Source organism: Sorex fumeus, unplaced genomic scaffold, assembly GCF_029834395.1.
Source record: "Sorex fumeus unplaced genomic scaffold, SorFum_2.1 ptg000061l, whole genome shotgun sequence".
In the NCBI taxonomy this organism is placed as follows: domain Eukaryota; kingdom Metazoa; phylum Chordata; class Mammalia; order Eulipotyphla; family Soricidae; genus Sorex; species Sorex fumeus.
This window is the reverse complement of record NW_026606118.1, coordinates 13705091-13725973: the sequence shown is the minus strand read 5'-3', so window position 1 is coordinate 13725973 and position 20883 is coordinate 13705091.

Below are 20883 nucleotides of genomic sequence, written 5' to 3'. Positions count from 1 at the left end.
CCACCACCATATTTCAGATGTTTCCATACCGAACCCTAATCCCTGCCCCAAAGCAGAACTAAAATAATTCATTTTGTGTTGTTTAGTTATGAAACACTCTTGAAAATGCTCCCAAAAAGTTTTCTTAGAGGAAAGAGTGTAAAGATTGTTGTATTTCATCCAGGGATCATTAAGACTTTCTATAAGAGATCACTAACATGTTGTTAAAAGTTGAACCATATACATATATATGTATATATCACTGTCCTCCGTTGTTCATTGATTTGCTCGAGTGGGCCCAGTAACGTCTCCATTGGAGACTTTGTTGTTACTGTGTTTGGCATATCAAATACATCACGGGTAGCTTGCCAGGCTCTGCCGTGCGGGCGAGATACTCTCGGTAGCTTGCCGGGCTCTCCGAGAGGGGCGGAGGAATCGAACTCGGGTCAGCCATGTTGGCTGCATGCAAGGCAAATGCCCTACCGCTGTGCTATTGCTCCAGCATATATAGATAGATAGATAGATAGATAGATAGATAGATAGATAGATAGATACACTGTTCTCTTGATGGTCAAGTGGGCCCAGTAACATCTCCATTGTGAGACTTGTTACTGTGTTTGGTGTATCAAATATGTCACGGGTAGCTTGCCAGGCTTTGCCATGTGGGTGAGATACTCTCGGTAGCTTGCCAGGCTCTCCGAGAGGGGCAGAGGAATCAAATTCAGGTCGGCCAAGTCGGCTGCATGCAAGGCAAATGCCCTACCCTCTGGGCTATCGCTTTAGTGATAACCCAGCGATATCTATCTATCTATCTATCTATCTATCTATCTATCTATCTAATAATTTCCCCTCTAAGATTGATTACCTCCTACTTTTTTTTTTTTGCTTTTTTTGGGTCACACCTGGCGTTACACAGGGGTTACTCCTGGCTCTGCGCTCAGGAATTACCCCTGGTGGTGCTCAGGGGACCACATGGGATGCTGGGAATTGAACCCGGGTCGGCCGCGTGCAAGGCAAACGCCCTACCCGCTGTACTATTGCTCCAGCCCCAATTGCCTCTTACTTTGAACCCCATCAAATGTGGTGTGGTACCCTTGGAGTATGGGTAGGGTGTGTCCTATGAAAAGAAATGAGTGAGTCTGGGCCAGAACGTGCAGAGAGCAGCCCTGAGCATGTCGGTGGTTGAGTTCTGGAGGGTTTTGGCTGCATTGGGTCCCTTGGGGTTGGGCAGAGTCTCGTTCGCCCCACCCCAGGATGCCCCAAATGACACAGCCTGGCGCAGGGTCCAGCTGCATGGTTATGGTGAATGTCAAAATGACTTTTTTGATGGTTTTCTCTGATCATCTCAAGACTTGAGTTTTGAGAAAACTTGTCTGTTTTATTTCAGGGACCACATTATGATAGTGCTTTGGGGCTATTCATGGCATAATGCTCAAAAGAGGCATGTGGTGCTGGAGAGGAAACCTGGGACTCTCACATGCATAGCATGTATTCTAGTTCTTTGTACTATCTCAAGAAAACTTTTATCATGGCGGTTAATAGAAGGTACACTTCCCTTGTATTTTTTTTCTAAACAACTGACAACAGCGAGTCTAAATTTATAAAAGTGAAATTTAAGATGTCTCAACAAAGGTCTTTTATTAACAAAAGCATGCCATTCTCTGTGGACTTTAAATATTGTAGCGGTGTCTTTCAACCTTCAATTAAAGTGAAAGCAAAGATTAAAAAAAAATAAATAAAAGTGAAGTTTATAAGGAACTAACTCATATTTTTCTTTAAAAAAATCTCCAACAGCTTAAAATACTCAAAAACATTTCCAGAGATAAAGAGAAAATGACAAGTACACAAAAGGCCTGGCTGTTAGATCAACGGCATTGTGCAAATGTAGGGACGGAAGCAGGTGAGTGAGTCAATGCACATTTAGAGATGAGAGCCTGGAATATAATTGTGCCTCAAAGACTTCGGCACTACAATCATAATATTGTTACGTTTGCATTTTATCTCATCAGGTTCATTGCCATATAACTGACAAAATTGCAAGTAGATAAGATACACAGCATGATGATATGACACACATATACATGATGAACGGTCTCCTACCATGGATGGGCTGTACATCTGTAATTCTCCAGCGCCAAGCTCACATTAGATCATCACGCTTTCTTTAACTCAGAACTGTAAGTTTTACCTTTTTACCTACTTTTTTGGCTTTCCCCTCCCGCCAACCCCTAGCAACAACAATTCTCTTTTCTGTTTCTATGCATCTCACTGTTTTTTTTTAAAAAAGACTTCACATCTGTAATATTAAGCAGCATCTGTTTTCTTGCGTCTAATTTCAGTTTAAATAATGCCCTCTGGTTCATCTGTTTTGTTGCAAATGACAGGACTTGTTTTAAAGAGTAAAAAAAAAAATCACAGTGTATGTACACACCACATTGTCTTATCCACTCATCCATCTGCTGATATTTAGTTTGTTTCTGTACCTTGGCTATTGTTAACATTACTGTAAACAATAAGGAAGTGCTCGGAACCCTTTGAGAAAATGATTTGATTTTATTTACAAGAGGTAGGGTCAGCCTGGTTGGCCACGTGCAAGGCAAATGCCCTACCTGCGATGCTATCACTACAGCCCACAGTAACAAGTCTCACAATGGAGATGTTACTGGGCCCGGTTGAGCAAATCAATGAACAATGGGAGGACAGGACAGGACAGGACAGGACAAAAAGTAGAATTCTTGGATCATATGGTAGTTCTATTTTTTGTTTGTTTAAGGCCACACCCTGTGGTCCTGGGAGGTTACTGGTGCCTCTGCACTCAAGAATCACTCCTGGTGGGCTCTGAGGAGCATTTGGGAGACCTGAGATTGAACCTGAGTTGGGCGTGTGCAAGGCAAGTGCCCTATCCATTGTACTATCTCTTTGGTCCCTGGTAGTCCTGTTTTTAATTTCTTGAGAAATCTTCATACTATTTTCCATACTAAAACTATATCATTTTTATTCCTACCAACAAGGTACAAAGGTTCCCTCTTTTCATAGCCTTCCAACGTTTACCTCTTTTAGAGTCTCTTTGTAACAGACATACATGCATTGTGGTTTAAATTTGCGGTCCCCTGGTAATTAGTGAATTTTAGCACTCTCTCATGTACCCATTAATCATGTGTATGTCTTTAAATTTTTTTTAAATTAAGCTCCAAGCCCATTTCTTTGCATAGAATTATTTTTAATTGAGTTGTGGGTGCTCCTTAAGTATTTTGGATATAACTTATTAGATATGTGGTTAATAAATATTTTCTCCCATTCCATAGGTAGACTTCTAATTTTGTTATTGATTTACTTTACTGTCAAAAAGCAGAGGAAAATATAACTTTTAATTCTTGTTTGTGTTGCCTTTGAATTTGGTGACAAATCTGAAAAAATTGTTGCCAGGATAAACTTATCTTCTGTATTTTCTTTAAGTTTTATGGTTTCAGGCCTTAAGTTCAAATCTTTCATCCATTTTGTTTGGTTTTGTATATGGAATAAGATAGTCACCATTTTATTCTTTATTAATAAATAAAAGAAAAATTTTATTCTTTTGTATGGGGCACACCATTTTTTCCTAATAGCACTTATTAAAGTAACTATCCTTTCTCCATTGCATATTACTAACTTCTCTGTTTAAAATGTATTGACCGTATCTGCATGGTCAATATTTATTTATTTATTTATTTATTTCTGGCCCTATTTTGTTCTATTTATATTTGTAGCTGTTTAGATTGCAGTACCATAATTTTTTAACTAATGTAACTTTATAATATGATTGAAACAAGGAACCATGATGCGTCCAGCTTAGTTTTTTCTCAAAATTTCTTTGACTTTGGGGTCCTTGAGAATTCATATTCATTTTAGGATATTTTTCTCTTCTAGTGAGAAGTGCTACTTAAAGTTGAGTCCATAGATCCACCATTTTGAGTTTGTTTCTAATTCAGTTTCTTCCTTTGGTATTCTATAATTTTCAGAACTTTCACCTTCTTAATTAGTTTATTTCTAAGTATATTACTCTTTTGGATGCTATTGCTAATGAGATTTTTTTCTTAGTTCCTCTTTCAATAGTTTGCTGTTAGTGTATAAAAGTGCAATTGATTTTTGTGTATTGATTTTGCCCTGTACAGCTTTACAGAATTTGGTGTGTTTTTTTTTCTTTGGTGTTCATACTTTTTTCTTTTTGATTCGGGGGCTTTTAATTTTTCCTTATCATTACTTTCTCTGAACAGGATTTCAATAATATGCTAAACAAATGTGGCAGAGTAGACAAATCAATTTTGTTACATATTTTAGAGGAAATTTTTTTTATCTTTTCCCCATTAATGATAATGGGGATATAATTATAATGGGGATATAAATATAATTATATCAGCTGTGGCCTTCTCATGTATGGCCTTTATTAGGAGCTGTTCCTTTTATACTCAATTCCATAAAAATTTTATTATGGTAGAATGTTAAGTAGAATTTTGTCTCATTCCTGACATTCCATTTGCTCTCAATGGAACGACCATCTCCGAATGCAGCAGTATGTGTACCTAGGTCGAGAAGTCAACATGACAAATGACCTGGCACCTGATTTGCACAGGAGGAAGAGAGCAGCTTGGAACGCTTCAAGAGCTTAGAAGAAATAGCTAAGAGGACAAAGAACCTCTTGCTCCGGGCACATCTCTTTGATTCCACTGTTCTTCCTGCACTAACATAGGCCTCAGAGACCTGGGCCTTACGCAAACAGGATGAGAACGCTATTCGGGTCTCCCAAAGAGGAATTGAAAGAGCTATGCTTGGAGTATCACGCTTCACTCAAATGAGAGAAAGAATTCAGAGTTCCGACCTCCGTCGACTCTCAAGAATCAGGGACGCTGTCTCATTGGCCAAGGTGTCGAAAATCAGATGGGCTGGTCAAGTAATGAGATTTGGAGACGACCGCTGGACTAGAGCCGTTACCGACTGGATTCCACGGGACGTCAAAAGACCGCGTGGCTGCCCACCTATGAGATGGTCAGACTTCTTCGACAAGACTCTGAAGGATCCATTTGAGGCTCTTCGGCATTCCTAGAACGAGCAGACACCATTGAGCTACACTAGCACGCTACAGGGATGAATGTAGACGTTACTGGCGCCGACTTGAGCAAATCGATGAGTAACGGAAAGTCAAGTGATCAAGTGAAGAATGTTAAACTTTGTCAAATTATATTTTTGCTTCTACTGAAGAATGCACATGGCTTTTACTCTTTATTCTTTGTTAGTTTTTCTATCACATTTATTGATTTATAGATATTGGATCATGTCATACCATACCATACATAGAGAAATCCCTCTTAATTATGCTATTTGATACTCTATTGTGCTATTGAATTGTTGCCACATATTGTTAAGACTTTTTACATCAAGGTACATCAGGAATGTTAATTTGTAATTTTTTATTTCTTCTTTTTTTTGGTAATCTTTTATTTCTTAAATTGCCTTTGTTTGACTTTGGTGTCAGAAAAATGCTAGTCTTATATGAATTTTAAGTGTTTTCTCCTCTTCCATTTATTGGAAAAGTTAGGGAAAGATTGATGTTACTTTTTCTTTAAATGTGAGATAGAAAAAATTTAAAAAATAAAATAAAATCTGATTCTGTAAACTAAAAAAATAAATTAATAAATGTGAGATAGAACTCACCAGACCTGTCATCTGGCCCTGCACTTTTTGTATTGGAGGGTTTTATTATTGATTCTCCATATGGGCAATTGATCTGTTCATATTTTGTATTTTTTCATTATTCAGTCTTTGAAACTTATATGTTTCTAGGAAATTATTCTAGGTTACCTACTTTGTTAATGCACTTTCAGTATTTTCTTACGATTCTTGGTATTTTTGTGTTATTCATTGTTCTTCATTTCTGATTTAATTTTGAATTTCCTCTCTTTTCCCTTTGTTGTACCTAATATTTGCCCACTTAAAAATATTTTTAAAAAACTACTAGTTTCACTGTTTTTCTATTATCTTCACAATTTCTATTTTATTTATATCCTTTATAAAGGGTTATTTTTATTTTTAAATAAATATGGGCTTAGTTTTTATTTTTTTCTAGGTTTTATTTTTGAGGTATATAATTCATTTGAGATCTTTCTGTTCTCTCATAGAATTGCTTTGTGGTTTTCTATAAATTTTGTAATCCTTGTTTCCATTTCCATTACTCAAATTTTTTTTCTCTTTTAATTTTCTTTGTAGTTCATTAGTTATTCAGAGGTATTTCTTTTTATTTATGAACTTTCCAATTTTCTTCTTGCATTTGATTTATAGTTTCATTCATATTACTGTGATTTAAATGGAGTCTTCATATTATCACAATCTTGTTAAATTTATGATTATAGAAATTATTGTGACAGCATATGATCTAGCCCATTAAGTGTTCCATGCATGCTTAAGGAGAATGTGTATATTCTTTTTCTGCTGAATGAAATATTCTAGATATATCTCTTGTAGCTATCAGGTCAACTGTACATTTTAAACTCAAAGTTTCCTTATTGTCTATGATCCACCTATCCAATGTTGAAAGTGGAAACCAAGTCCACAACTATTATTACATTGCTTTCTAGTTCTCAGTTCAGATCTGTTAATGTTTTATATGTTAGATGCACATACATTGGGTCAACAAATATTTTTTTACGGTGGTTACATTTTTTTTGATGAATTGACTCATTACACAATGTTCTTTGTAAATGTCTCTTGTGTCAGTTTTCAGTCTGACATTTTATTTTAAATATTACTATAAGTGTAACTACTGCTGAATTTTTTCATTTCCATTTGCATGAAACATCTTCCATTGTTTCATTACAAGTGTATGAATATATTTGTGTTCTTAAAATGAAGTGACTCCTTTTAGGCGGAGATAGTTGAATCTTTTATTTGTTTGCTTTATACCAAACTACTTTGAGTATTTTAGTTGGAGAGTTTAATCTATTTCAATTTAAAATAATTATTAGTAAGCTTGGACTTTCTACTGTCATTTTGTTTTGTGAATCTTTCATCCTTCTCTCTCTTATTCCTTTAAAATTTGATGATTCTTTGGTGGTAAGATTTCACCACCTATTCTTTGTATATATACTATAAAATTTCTCCTTTCTGATTACCAGTTTATACTTCTAATAGTCTATTTTAAGCTGATAACAATTTACCTTCAAGAACACACAAAGTTCAGGGCTGCAGCAAACAACAGTGGATAGGGCATTTTCCTTGCATGCAGTGACCTGGGTTCAATTCCCAGCATCCCATATAATCCTCCCTGAGCATCACTGGGTGTGACCCAAAAAGCAAAAAAAAAAAAAAAAAAAAAAAAGAACACACAAAGTTTTTCATTTTAATGCCTCTCTCACAATTTATGATTTAATGTAATAATTTACACATATTTAGATATTAATTAGATATATATTAATAAATATTATAGTTATAGTTACTTTAGTGCTTATGTATTCTTTTTTTTTTAATTTATTTATTGAATCACTGTGGGAAAGGTTACAAAGCTTTCAGGTTTATGTCTCAGTCATGCAAATATCAAACACATTTCCCTTTACCAATACTTATTTTTTACCCTGAAGAACCCCAATAAAACCCCACCCCCCACCCCTCCCCGTCCCTGTGAGGCAGATGAATTCTAGTTAACACTCTGCTTTGATTAGATTCATTGTTTCAATAAGATTCACCACTATTATTTAGAGTTTACCCCCCCCCCCCCATATCAGACATGCTGAAAAAGCATTGTGAAGTGATTTGCTTTCTACAGCTGGGTTCAAGAATTAAATGTTGGTTTTGGATTTCTGCTATTTTACCTATTGACCCTGGAAGTATTTCCACTGAAAGTCAGATAGTTAAGAAATTGGTTTCTGTGTTCTGGAGTCGTGGCCGTGCTGGAGAGCTGCTCGCGGGGGGCAACCGGTGGCCTCGGTAGTGCGTGAAGGGCGGAGCGAAACGCCCCCCTTCCCATGAGGTTTTAGTCGCCCCCACACTCCCGGCTCATACCTGCTGTCCACAAGGCTCCCATGTGGCCGCCATCTTTCTTTCCAGAGAGGAGAGGGCGAATGGGGCAACACCCTTTCCCCTCCGGCAGACTTGATGGGCTAGATCAACGCATAGTCCGTTCACTTTTCTGCTCCAAGTTGCTGGGTTCTGCATTAAGTCCTTGTGCTTCTGGGGCCATGGCCGTGCTGGAGAGCCGCTCGCGGGGGGTGACTGGTGACCTCGGTAGGGCGTGAAGGACGGACCGGAACGCCCCCCCTTCCCATGAGGTTTTAGTCACCCCCACACCCCCGGCTCCTACCTGCTGTCCACAAGGCTCCCATGTGGCCGCCATCTTTCTTTCCAGAGGGAGGAGGGCGGAAGGGAGCAACACCCTTTCCCCTCTGGGCAGTAATGATTGCCTGGATTAACGCATAGTCCTTTCACTTTTCTGCTCCAAGCTGCTGGGTTCTGCATTAAGCCCTTGTGCTTCTGGGGCTGTGGCCGTGCTGGAGAGCCGCTCGTGGGGGGCAACTGGTGACCTCAGTAGGGCGTGAAGGACGGACCGGAACGCCCCCCTTCCCATGAGGTTTTAGTCGCCCCCACACTCCCGGCTCATACCTGTTGTCCACAAGGCTCCCATGTGGCCGCCATCTTTCTTTCCAGAGAGGAGAGGGCGAATGGGGCAACACCCTTTCCCCTCCGGCAGACTTGATGGCCTGGATCAACGCATAGTCCGTTCACTTTTCGGCTCCAAGCTGCTGGGTTCTGCATTAAGTCCTTGTGCTTCTGGGGCTGTGGCCGTGCTGGAGAGCCGCTCGTGGGGGGCAACTGGTGACCCCGGTAGGGCGTGAAGGACGGACCAGAACGCCCCCCTTCCCATGAGGTTTTAGTCGCCCCCACACCCCCGGCTCATACCTGCTGTCCACAAGGCTCCCATGCGGCCGCCATCCTTCTTTCCAGAGAAGAGAGGGCGAAAGGGGCAACACCCTTTCCCCTCCGGCAGACTTGATGGCCTGGATTAACGCATAGTCCTTTCACTTTTCTGCTCCAAGCTGCCGGGTTCTGCATTAAGTCCTTGTGCTTCTGGGACTGTGGCCGTGCTGGGGAGCCGCTCGTGGGGGGCTACTGTTGACCTCGGTAGGGCGTGAAGGACGGACCGGAACGCCCCCCTTCTCGTGAGGTTTTAGTCGCCCCCCACACCCCCGGCTCATACCTGCTGTCCACAAGGCTCCCATGCGGCCACCATCCTTCTTTCCAGAGATGAGAGGGCGAATGGGGCAACACCCTTTCCCCTCTGGGCAGAGATGATGGCCTGGGTTAACTCATCGTCCGTTCACTTTTCTGCTCTAAGCTGCTGGGTTCTGCATTAAGTCCTTGTGTTTCTGGGGCTGTGGCCGTGCTCCAAACTTAACTCTGATTTTCAGGGAGAAAGATTGGGTGGTTTACTTCTCATTGATCACTTTGTATATAGAGAGATGTCGCGGCCGCGCGGTTTTGAGAAAAAGTCCTCGTTCCCGCATACTCGAGCTGTGTTTTTAGAGGCTTCTGGTCACCGGGGTTCCATCTGGCGGAGGCGGGATGCGGCGCCTACTCCATCTGGAACTTGCCGGTGATCTCGGCTCTTTTTGGAACCTGTTTTTTCTTTTTTTTTTTTTTCCTCCGGGATCAGTGCTTATGTATTCTTAAGTTGATAACATAGTAGTAAGTGATTTACCCAACCCAACCCTATTACAATATTAGATTTTTTTTTACTTATTTTTTTTTTAATCAGTGTGAGATACACAGTTACCAAGTTGTTCATGATAGGATTTCAGTCATGTCTCACAGTGTTCTTTTTCTTCTCCTCTGTGATTTATTTATTTATCTATTTATTTTTGATTTTTTTATTGGATCTACAATATTAGATTATTTTAACTCTAAAAATAAACTAAAATCACACACAGAAAGTTCAAGATAGCACTTCTCTGCCAGGGAAGAGGCGACTTGAATTTTGATATATTTTATATGGGTATTTTGTTTACTTAACTTGAAAATATACATACCCTGTGATCCAGCATACGTTGGTGCCCATGAACACATCAAAATAGAAAAGTGTTCAGAGCAATATCACCTAGAAATAATTCTTATGTCCATCTCCATTAAAATGAGTAAATGATATTGCATTCATTGAGTGCAATCCTGAATGTAGCACTGTAGCACTGTCCTCCTGTTGTTCATCGATTTGCTTGAGCGGGCCCAGTAATGTCTCCATTGTGACACTTGTTGTTACTGCTTTTGGCATATCGAATACGTCATGGGGAGATTGCCAGGCTTTGCCGTGTGGGTGGAATACTCTCCGTAGTTTGCCCGGCTCTGTGAGAGGGGTGGATGAATCGAATCTAGGTCAGCCACACGCAAGGCAAATGCCCTACCCGCTGTGCTATCGCTCCAGCCCCAATCCTGAACATAAGTAAAAATAAATCATTTACTATTGTAGCCCAGACTAATAATTTTCACAAATATAATAAATACACAAAGAATCCAGAATTAAAGAAATATGCCAAGTGATCATATATTTTATCTAGTTTTCTTTCCCTTCCTTCCTTCCTTCCTTCCTTCCTTCCTGCCTTCCTTCCTGCCTTCCTGCCTTCCTGCCTGCCTTCCTGCCTTCCTGCCTTCCTGCCTTCCTGCCTTCCTGCCTTCCTGCCTTCCTGCCTTCCTTCCTGCCTTCCTGCCTTCCTGCCTTCCTGCCTGCCTGCCTGCCTGCCTGCCTGCCTGCCCGCCCGCCCGCCCGCCCTCCCCCTTTCCTTCCTTCCTTCCTTCCTTCCTTCCTTCCTTCCTTCCTTCCTTCCTTCCTTCCTGCCTTCCTTCCTTCCTTCCTGCCTGCCTGCCTTCCTTCCTTCCCCCTTCCTCCTTATTCTTTTTCCCTCCCTCCCTCTGTTTTTTCCTCTCTTCTTTCCTCCCTCCCTCCCTCCCTCCCTCCCTCCTTCCCTCCTTTCCTTCCTTCCATCCTTCCTTCCTCTTCTTACTTTTCCATTTCCTTTTTCTTTGTGGTTTTTGACTCATACCTGGCTTACTCTTGGCTCTATGATGCAGAGAGTGAGGCTCACAATGCAAGTGATGGGATACCCTACACACTACTAACTCTCCAGCTCCATATCCAGTTTTAAACCAGAAAAATCTAAACAGCATTGGAAGCCAGCAAGATGGCTGCCTTGGGGTGTATAGGAATGGGGTAGTGATCAGAAAAGGGTAAAAGGGACTTCTTCAATACTGATGCTATCTAATGTTTATACCTGTGTAATTTTTGTCATGACTGTTGACTTAGTAAGAATCTATTAATCTTTCTATGTCTGGACTAACACCCAAGAGTGGCCGAGATTAGTACCACGAATTTTGCTCCATAGCTTGGAGGCCAGCCACACATGCTAGGGGAAAAGGGAGCTCAGATAGAGAAGGGAGCACCAAGTAAATGGTGTTGGGAGAATCCTCCCAGGATGGGAGAAGCATGCTGAAAGTAGACTATAGACCAAACATAATTGCCACTCAATGCCTCTTTTGCAAACCACAACACCCAAAAGGAGAGAGAGAACAAAAGGGAATGCCCTACCACAGAGGCAGGGTGGGATGGGGAGGATGGTGGGTGGGAGGGATACTGGGACCCGTGGTGGTGGGAAATGGGCACTGGTGGAGGGATGGGTACTTGATCATTGTATAACTGAAACCCAAGCACAAAAAATTATAAGTCTACAACTGTACCTCATGGTGTTTCACTAATAAAAAAAGAATCTATTAAGATGATCATCTATATTTGTGTGCTTCCCAATTTATTATTCTTCACAGCCTGTCAAGCTACCCGTGACTTCAATATGCCAAACACAGTAACGATAAAGTCTCACAATGGAGATGTTACTGGGCCCGCTCAAGCAAATCAATGAACAACGGGAGGACAGTGCTACAGTGCAATAGTAAGAATATTTCAAATACTATGTCTCTTGCCTACTTCCCTAAAAGAACATTATAAACCCTGATGGTTGGGGGCCAAAAATAAATTGCACTGTCCCCTTCCCCCAGTAAGCAAGCCTATTTAATTTACAGAATGAGTCATCACAGACATATTAACAGCAATTCTTTCTGGTTTCATAAAATAACAAGGATACTTGGTTTGGAAGAACTCATCTATATAGTACTCAGTCTCAGACAATTGTCACTGACAGACCCTCTAGGGCATTGAACTCCAAGTGAATCAGTGTCACACTGACTTTCCCAGGTAGATGGTGTAAATCCTGAAGGAGGAAACACTGTCTTCTTTCACACAGTTGGCTGGTAGGGGACAACAGGCAGAGCACAGAGCATCTCCAAAATCTCCCAAGGCCACAGAGCTAGTAAAAGCTGGGGTGGCATGACGACTTCAGAGTCGCCTCAGTCTACAGCCCATGCCCTACACACAGTGGCTCTTCGTCTTTCTGCTTCTTGTTGCTAAGCTGTACTGACAGGAGCAGGCAGAGAAAAGATGACAACCTCTTACAAATGAAGATGGATCCTCTAATAAGGGCAGATGGGCCAGGCTCCAAGATCAGATCTATTCATCCACAAGTGATGGGTGAGCCCAGCCTTGCTCTTAAATTCTACCTTGGGCCCCGATAAAGCCAGAATATCCCTCCCTAACACAGCAAGCCAAAGCATCTCGCAATACAGACAGTGAGAGTTCAAAGTCACAGCACTGAAAAAGATGAAGGAAGGACTGGAAATATCATATACAAATGAAGGCTCATACGTTGCACGTGGCCCTTCCTGATCCGATGGTCCTTGGACCATCACTGGCTGGGGGGCCTCTGAGTACACTGTTGGGGTGTCCTGGGTAACCTAGGACAGGCCCAAGCAGCACCACAGGCTCAGGCCCTAGCATTGGTCTCCATGCTTGGTAGCCTGATCACTGGCAGAAACTCTTGGACTTCCTGGGCACTGTCATCCTCCCATCATCACAAAAACATGAAATTTGAAGCCTCTGTTCATCAACAGGAACTACCAAAAGGCAAAATGAGAGGACCAGAAAAGGAAGTGGTAGTGGAACAAGGAAAAAAATGTGCCAAGAGGATGGAGACTCCAATACATGACATGGCGAAGGGCTTTAAATTGTGCAGGACTCCGCCTGTTACCTTCAAATTGTTTCCCTCTAAGCTTTCTCACTATGAAACAGCCACTAATAAGCTCAGCCTGACTGATTACTTGAAATGTAGTCACTGGAAAATGACATTTATATAGCTTAATTTAATTGATATAATAAAGCTGACAGATTGATAGATAGACCAGACTTTCGTGTGTTAGTACATAAAATCTCCCACAGCCTGTACTACCTGTGAAAACACAGAGCATCATGTTTCCCAAATGGAATGTAGGGCCATGCTTCCAAAAGCATAACAAAGGTGCCCTGGGGCACCTAGATGAACTCAGGGCATCACAGAATATTTTTCAAATGTAAAATTTGAGGGAAACCAGTGACATCTGTCAGGCACCAAGTGCTCGGCCAGCTTGAGGTAATTCTAAATTACAACACTGGCTCATGCTTCTTTCTGAGGATGGCATCATATTCCCTCCTCACTGGGCACTGGGGGGTGGTTGCAAACTCTGCACATAAAACATGGAACAGAACCTGAGAGTAACGTCTGCTCTGAGCCCAGGGTTTGAGGATCTATACTCTGTGCAACACACATATCCGTGGTAACCTTGGAGGGTTGTTTATGAATTAACTCTTTAATCCTTCTGTACATTATTTTTCCAAGAAAATGAATTATCCAGGCTTATGTATTTGTTAAGATATTTGCATTAATAAATTAAGTAAATAGATCTACTGAGTATGGGAGTACATCCAAGCAGTGTTTCGGAGGTCCTAGGTTTCACTTCCAGTGATATTCAACCAACAGATCTGATGGTTCAATGCATCACGAAGCCTGGCAATGTGAGGCTGATTGAGCCCTGTGGTGAGGACATGAAGGTCACCTAGTGGTACTCTGTGACCTTCAGGGATATACCTAGTGGTACTCCTGGGGACCATGGAGTGCCATAAATTTGGATTCTTGTGCAGGTAAAGCATGCACCTTTGACCCCTGAGAAATCTCCTGTCTCTGTTGATGCTGTGAAACTTTTTTTGAGACACTAAGGATTCCAGGTCCCCATTTTCCAGGATGTAGGCTTTACGCCCACCAATTTCCCTCAGCGCCGTGTAATCTCATCAACGGCCAAGACTCAGAGACTATAAAACCCAACTCCCGGAAGAGAACAGTGCAGAGTCTCCTGCCTCTGCGCCTGGCTGTCCTCACCAGGGCCCCTTGGAGGAGGGCAGGTTGAGTTTTCCTCCTCACCCCAAGCAGAGCCCTGGCAGCTGAAGACCTTCGGTTCCAGCCATAGCCATGCTTAAAACCACTCTCCACACATTCGGACGAGCTTCACGTATGAAGAAACTGGCAGAGGAACCCAGGTGTGCAGGGCCCGGGACTTAGATCTCCAAGCCTGCTTGGATCGGGACTGGGCCTCCTCCACCCAGATCCCCCATCTTCCAGTATGTAGGCGTTACACCCACCAACTGCCCCTGGTGCCATGTAATCCCATCAACAGCCAAGACCCAGAGACTGTAAAATCCAGCTCCCAGAAGCACGTGGCCACATTTGCGGCCACGCCACAGTTTATTATCTAGTTCTTACTCTGGGGAATCTGGCAGGCTACCAAAAGTATCCTGCCCACACAGGAGAGTCTAGCAAACTCCCCGTGGCATATTCAATATGCCAAAAACCAGTAACAATGATGGGTCTCATTCTCCTGACCCTGAAAGAGCCTCGAATGTGGCACTTTCTAAAATCTCAGGACTAGGATAAAGGAGACGTTACTGGTGCCTGCTCAAGAAAATCTATGAACAACAGGATGACAGTGGTACAGTGATGAAGGATTCCAAGAAAGTGTGGGGACCTGTGCATGAGGGTGCCCCTGAAATTATTGTCATCCTAAGAAGTCCCACCTAAATCAGCAATGGAGCCTCTTCCATTATCCCAGCCCTGACCTCCTCTGATGCTGCTAAGTAGAGAGACCTCTGGGGGTTAAGTGACATACTCAGGTTCAATTTTTGCTCTGGCATTTTCTACCTGGATGATGATCTACTAATACTCCTATTTCCTAAGTCTGTTGCCTCATGGATTAATGAGGACCTACTGTAAGTCTTATTGTATTACAGCCAAATAAATGTAAAATGACTTTGTGTTATGAACAATATTACCAACTTCTAAAGGCTTAGCACTTCCACTCATTCTGCTTGTGTGGTCCTTCTTTGTCTGAAAGAGTTTTTCTTCTTGGTTTACATTATACTGCTTGGTCCTGACAGGAAAAGATGCATCTATAACAGGATAACTGGGCCAGTATGTAATGGAGATGATTTACACAGGTCTGCACAGGACTTTGGGAGGTCCCAGAGAGGGAGGAACCCAGGAAGCAGAAGTGTGGGCCCAGGGCTGGCTTCCTAGACACATCTCTGCTCTCTGTTCTGTGCTGTTCACAAAGGTTCAATGGTCCAGAGGATTCCACGTTTGCTTTAATACCTTGCTTTTATATCCTTAAAATTATCAATTTCATCTTCAAGTGAAAAACCATATTTTCAAGCTCTCAGTCTAGTACCTGGAAGTAGTGGAGAGCTCACTGGCTGTGCTCAGGGCTTACTCCAGGCTCTTTGCTCAGGAATCACTCCTGGACATGCTCAGGGGCAATTTGGATAACAGAGATCAGGCTGAGACTAGCTGTGTGCAAGTCAAATGCCTTAGTCTCATGCTTTCTCATCAGCCTACCAATATTACTCTATTCAGTGAATTCACATCACACCGTTCATCTCTCTCTTCCCAAGCTGAAGTCTCACAGCTCTTAAACACTGTGCTCCCATTCTCTCTCTTCCCTGCCCTTGGCAGGTACCATTATTCTTGCTGTCTCTGTGATTTATACTCCTCTGAGGTAGTCTAGGTACTTCATATAGGTGGAATCACGCAGAATTTTACTGATGTGTTTGGATAATCTCTGTTAGCATTACGTCTTCCAGGCTTATCATCCTGCACATCAGAATATTTTTACAGAATTATGTTCTGTTTGATCCACTCATCTGACAGTGGATTAATATTTGAACAATGGCCTCTGCATGCTCATTTTGACTAGGCCCTATAGCTGATGTAGTTGTGTGTCTCCTAAAAACAGGGACACATTCTGAGAAATATATCATGAATTCATCTGATCCTTGTGCAGACACCTTAGAGTGTAATTACACAAACCTCAACAATGCATCCTGCTGTATACCTGGACTATATACAGGGGCCACCATCTTAGATGTGGTCCATTCTTATGTAGCACGTGACTGTATGTATGGCCTTTGATACCCAGCATAAAGTCTAGTTTTTCTTTTAATCAAGCTAATTTACCTCCTCTTCAGCACCTGAACGGCATATCTGACCTAATCCTCATTACAAAGCTTTTCATACTTGGATTTCAGTCATATGGTGTTCCAATACCCATCCCTCCACCAGTGTACATTTCCCAGCACCAGTCCCGAGGTTCCTTCCCATCACCCACCACCCCCAAACCTTACTTTCTTCTATGGCAGGCACTTTTATTCTCTCTCTCTCTCTCTCTCTCTCTCTCTGTGTGTGTGTGTGTGTTTGTGTGTGTCTCTCTCTCCTCAACACTTTATAAATAAAGCATCATTATTTTTATCATAAGAAACAATAGTTCCACATATTCATATTATGAACCTAATTACATTTGTCCATCATTCAGGAGACACTGAGGACTCTGAGATGCCACTGGGGCAAGCTGAGAAGCCTTTGTTGTTCCTTTCTGCATTCACAAGGTAGCCCCCTTCCCAAGTGATCCTAGTTTGACACATAGTTTATTTGGTTACTAAGATAATATAAATGTGATCCAAGTACTTTCCCATTGGTTTCTGCCCGATCTTGCTTTCGGAAACTTCCATCACCACATGAATGAGTCTGGATTGTTATCTGGAGGGATGAGAGGCCTGCAGAGCCACTCACCCCAATCACACCAACTGTTCCAGCCAGGTCTCAGAGATGTAAGAGACCATCAAGCTCAGTCAAGCCAGGAAACCTCCATTGGAGGATGTCGGTACTAGTTCCTACAGCTAGGAAGGACACTGGTGTATGAATCGATGGTGAGACGTAGGTGGTGGTGAGACATAGGTGGTGGGTGCCAGCATCACTATATAGCACACGAGCTGTGGGTGATGGGATAGAGCAGAAGAGGCCATCAGGTGAGGTTGGGACTTGGGTAAGGAGTAGCTACTGCTCAAGTGGAATGACAGAAAGATAGTAGTCAGGGTGAACCTGGGCACAGGTTGGGCAGAGAAGGGCAGAGTAAGGGGTGTGGGCATACTCTGAGGGTCATTATTGTGGGGCCACTATGGGTACATGCACAAAAGGCTCTTCCTGAACCCTGCTGTTTCTTAGCCTTTGTGTCCCACGGCCCAGCAAACTTAAATAGGAACACAGACACAGACACATATACATGCCTTCACACACTCATATAGCACACGGACATACACTTACACATATGTGCCTACTTTCAAGCTTTTCCCCCACTCCATCACCACCCAATTTTATTTTATTAAAGAATTGTGAGTTACAAAGTTATTCATAGTTGGGTTTTGACCTATAAGGTTCCATCACCAATCCTGTCACCAGTATCTACTTCGCTTCATTAGTATTCCCACCTTTTGTCTCCTACCCCTGAGCTCCCCAGTCCCAGCCTGCCATCTTGGCAGGAACCTTTTAAGTTTGGTTGTTAAAGTTTGGGTCTCATGATTTCAGTGCTGTTGACTCTATGGTTGGATATTAGCTCTATCGTTTCTTAACATTCCTTAACATCTCGGCTGGAGCGATAGCACAGCAGGTAGGGCATTTGCCTTGCATGTGGCTGACCAGGCCGACCCGTGTTTGATTCCTCCGCCCCTCTCAGAGAGCCCAGCAAGCTACTGAAAGTATCTCACCCCCACAGCAAAGCCTGGCAAGCTGCCCTTGATGTATTCGATATGTCAAACACAGTAACAAAAAGTCTCACAACGGAGACGTTACTGGGCCCGCTCGAGCAAATCGATGAACAACAGGAAGACAGTGCTGACAGTGCTGCTGTCAAAATTTGGGTCTCATGATTTCAGTGTTGTTGACTCTATGGTTGGATATTTAGGTCTATCATTCCTTAACATTTCGTGTACCTGAATCCCCTTGGCCCCTGCTTCTGTTGCTTCTCATCTATCTCTTCTCATACTCACAAACTTGTGTGTACATACATGAAGCTCAAGGTGAAGATCTGTCAGAAATTACCTTTGCTCTTCAGGTTTTTATGACTGCCATTTCTCACCTTTTCTTTGAGCTCACTTTTTTTTTTTTGCTGAGAGAGCAGATATGTTTATAGAATCACCTTTGTGAACAAGTCTAAGAAACATGAAAGAAATTTCTGCTGATCCAACAAGGGCAAATTTGTATGATTCAAACCAGTTTGTTCCTCAACTTTTTTCCTTTGGTGGCCCCCTGCCAGCCTTGTTTAATTCCTGTGGCCTCCGTTAAGAAACATTGATCTACACCACCTGTGTCCTCTCCAGACCCTTCAGTTCAGTCATTTGCACTGGAATCCTCCATTTTCCTTGGCTCCATTAGAGATTTTAATTGATTTGAAATGAGAATTAACTCCACATTGCCAATTAGTAAGTTTCTTGCTCATTGTTCTGCACATTATGTAGGACAGTGTCTTCTCCAGCCTCTCTTGATGCCAGTGACGTGACAACAAAGACTGCATGTCCGTCTCTGTGCTCCCTGGAGTAGAGCCCTGGTCCAGCAACTGGCAGGGACATAAGAGCAGTGATGGAATGGGATGTCGGCTGTCATATCCGGAATGTCACACACCACACTTGGGAAAACTCTTTATTCATGCCAAATGGTTCTTTAGCTGTCATCTGTCTTGACCCATTCTGTCAAAATTCAACACAATTCACACTTTATTGTGGTGTGAAATTTTTTTCTCTTTCTCATAGGCATCCTGAACAGTATCATTTCCTGGCACTCACTGCTGATATATTAAAGCATATTTTTGTACAGCTGAGCTTTGCTTTGCTCTGTGAAATACACATTTTCACCTACTTGCTTGACAGCAGATGGGAGTCCAGGAAAAAATTCTTGCAATCCTAGAAGGGTTGGGAAGTGCTGGGACACTGTCTTAGACCATTTCAGGTCAGAAGTGTTCACTCAATGACAGCAAGAGCTCCAGTCCCTCAGGAGCAAGAAGGCACTTGGAAGGACCTCTGTTGTCTCCTGGTGCAAAGAAATCCAGCCTCACTAAAGAGAAAACAGTAATGAACAGAGACCAACAGAGGTTGCCCTTGATGCAATAACCCCTCCCTGCTCCCCCTGGGTCTCACTCTTTATGTTTCTCTCTTCTACACACACCCCAACACTTGAGAGACATTTTCAGTCCTTCGGGACTACTGCAGTAAAGCAAGAATCCCATCCCCCACCCCCACACCAAAGTCAGTCACATGGATCTTTTGTGTTTCTGTGCACATAAAAGTTATATTTACAGCATGCTATAATCTATGAAGTGAGCAATAAACATTCTATCTAAAACATGTTCATAGCTTAATGAAAAACCACTTACTGCTAAGAAAGACTTTCCATCACTGGAGCCTCAAATAGTCTTAACTGTCTTCCTGGTGGAGGGTCTTATTTGAAATGCAAAAAGTAAAGCACAGAAAATCCAGGTGTATCTGGAGAAGCATTTTCTCCTCAGCGAAGGAGTTAACGTCATCAGAAGGAATTAGGATCATCGTTGTCTAAGGCTTAGGCAGCAGGCAAGAGTCAAAATTTAGGATTTGGACTCAATTCTCTCTCAAATTTAACCAGTGTGTCTATTATTTGAGGCTGCATAACAAATGATCCTAAACTTCAGAGCTTAAAATATTTATCCCTTTTGATTTCTAGGGGGGTCAAAGATCCAACAGTGGCTTTCCTGGGTGAGGCTGGTTCAGACTTTCTCGGGAGACTGAAGACAAGATATTGGCCCAGGGGCAGTAGGGGCTGAGGAGGATCCAGCTGTGAGATGATGCTGGGGCAAGAGGCAATAAAGGGACTTTGATACTGATAGAAGTGATGTAGTTGCATTGGAACAATAGAAAAACAGAGTGAGATTAGGAAGAATACCCCCCCCACACACACACACACACACTCCATCACTCACTTTGGGGCTGGACAGATAGCACAATGGGTAGAATGTTTGCCTGGGTTGCAGTCAGCCCCGATACAATCCCAAGCACCCAATATGGTCCTCTGAGCACCACCAGGAGTGATCCTTGATCACAGGGTCAGGAATAAGTCCTGGGCCCCACCTGGTGTCCTGTTGTCATCATTGTTCCCACTTCTTCTCCCCTGCCCCACCGCTTCCCACTCCACCACCACTCCTCACTCCACTCCCCTGCCTGCAAACCAAGAAAGAATGGCCCCAGAGGACAATTCCTGAGAATGGGACCATGATAAGTATTCAGGATCTATAGAAAATAATACTTTCAAACATCCACTTCTTCATCCCCTGAGTCTTTCCATCTCATATGCCTTAAGCCCTTTGCAGAGAGCTCACCCATCCCCGTGGTAAAGACACTCTCAAAAAGGCTTTCTGCCTTTACCAGCTTTCTATCGCTATGCACATTTCCCTTCCTTTTTTGCAAGTGAAGTTCTTGCCGAGTTCAGTCATCTCATCTTCTGTCCTCTGCTACCAGTCTTGACTGGCTGAGGTCAAGAACCTGAGTTTGAAGTTAGTAGGCCCCCACAGGTGGGTGGCTTAGGTGAGGCAGGAAGGAGAGAGATGGTCACTATCTCCCGATTTGCCTCT